Genomic DNA, 1,898 nt, shown 5'->3' with positions numbered 1-1,898 from the left:
TTTTCAGGTGTCCTGTATTCAATGACAATAAGTGCTGTCTTTCTGCTGAATACCCTTAATAGCATGGCTCAGCTAGAGCTCCTCTACACATTTGATATTTCAACAGCAAAAAAAAGCAAAAAAGAGACCATGTTTGTATGTGGGTTTATTAACTCAATGATAATGAGCTTTCATTGTCTWCTTATATGCCCCCTTTATTTATCCTACGGTTCAGACTTGGTGTACAGGGAGAATACTGTAAGAATGGCCCATTTTCTGAATTCTATATTGTACATTTAGTTACAGTTGAAGTCGGAYGTTTACATACACCTTAGCCAAAGACAATTAAACTCAGTTTTTCACAATTATTGACATTTAATCCTAGTAAAAATTCCCTGTCTTGGGTCAGTTAGGATCACCACTTTATTTTAAGAATGTGAAATGTCAGAATAATAGTAGAGAGAATTATTTATTTCAGCTTTTATTTATTTATTCACATTTTTGTCCCCATGTGCAGTTGCAAACCGTAGTCTGGATTTTTTATGGTGGTTTTGGAGCGGTGGCTTCTTCCTTGCGGAGCGGCCTATAGGCTATGTTGATATAGGACTCGTTTTACTGTGGATATAGATACTTTTGTACCTGTTTCCTCCAGGTACAAGGAAACAGGTTGTTCTGGGATTGATTTGTACTTTTCGCACCAAAGTACGTTCATCTCTAGGAGACAGAACGCGTCTCCTTTCTGAGCGGTATGACGGCTGTGCGGTCCCATGGTGTATATACTTGCGTACTATTGTTTGTACAGATGAACGTGGTACCTTCAGGCGTTTGGAAATTGCTCCCAAGGATGAACCAGACTTGTGGAGGTCTACAATTTTATTTCTGAGGTCTTGGCTGATTTCTTTTGATTTAACCATGATGTCAAGCAAAGAGGCACTGAGTTTGAAGGTAGGCCTTGAAAAACATCCATAGGTACACCTCCAATTGACTCAAATTATGTCAATTATCCTAACAGAAGCTTCTAAAGACATTACCTAATTTTCTGGAATTTTCCAAGCTGTTTAAAGGCACAGTCAACTTAGTGTATGTAAACTCCTGACCCACTAGAATTGTGATACAGTGAAAGTGAAGTGAAATGATCTGTCTTTGAAAAATTACTTGTGTCATGCACAAAGTAGATGTCCTAACCGACTTGCCAAAACTATAGTTTGTTAACAAGAAATGTGTGGAGTGGTGGAAAAACGAGTTTTAATGACTCCAACCTAAGTGTATGTAAACTTCCGACTTCAACTGTTTATTGACTACATCCGTCTTAGCTCGCTCATGAATGTCTTAATTGAAATTACAGATTGCCTCTTATCTGCTCGTTGTCCCCTTATGCCATAGTCTGTACATCGCAAGTGTCAGTAGAAACCACATTTTTAAGCAAGTCAGCCATATCAGCTATGTTTTTTTAAAGGCAGTAAATGAGGCTGAATGAACTGTTTCGCTGCCAGACAAGMGCTCCGCTGATAGCCAGGTGTAGCAGTGGTAGGATTCACTCCATTGTGCTGAAAAGAAAGACAGCTTTATGTATTGCCCTAACAGTTTGTGTGCACCGTTGTTCACCATTATAGTGCAATTAATTTAAAGTTTAGTGTTGTGTTGTGGCTTTGCTGGCATGCATCTAAAAAACAAATGTTTGAGTTTGTCCCACCAAGTTTTAAATGCTAAAATCGTGTTCACATGATTCTTTTGCAAGTTCTGGGTTGGGGACTTCGGGTTGTCTGGCACCATGCCAATCAAAGTGCAGAGATGGACCRCACCCTTATCAGAGAGGGCCAGACTAAGGGCAAGATGCGTATTAAGATATTTTACCACGCCTGTGTTGCCTTTCAACCAATCAAATGGAAGCTCACTTTCTGTTACATTTATCCACCTTC

This window comes from Salvelinus sp. IW2-2015, unplaced genomic scaffold (genome assembly GCF_002910315.2).
Source record: "Salvelinus sp. IW2-2015 unplaced genomic scaffold, ASM291031v2 Un_scaffold16369, whole genome shotgun sequence".
NCBI classification, from domain to species: domain Eukaryota; kingdom Metazoa; phylum Chordata; class Actinopteri; order Salmoniformes; family Salmonidae; genus Salvelinus; species Salvelinus sp. IW2-2015.
This window is presented reverse-complemented; position numbering follows the sequence as displayed.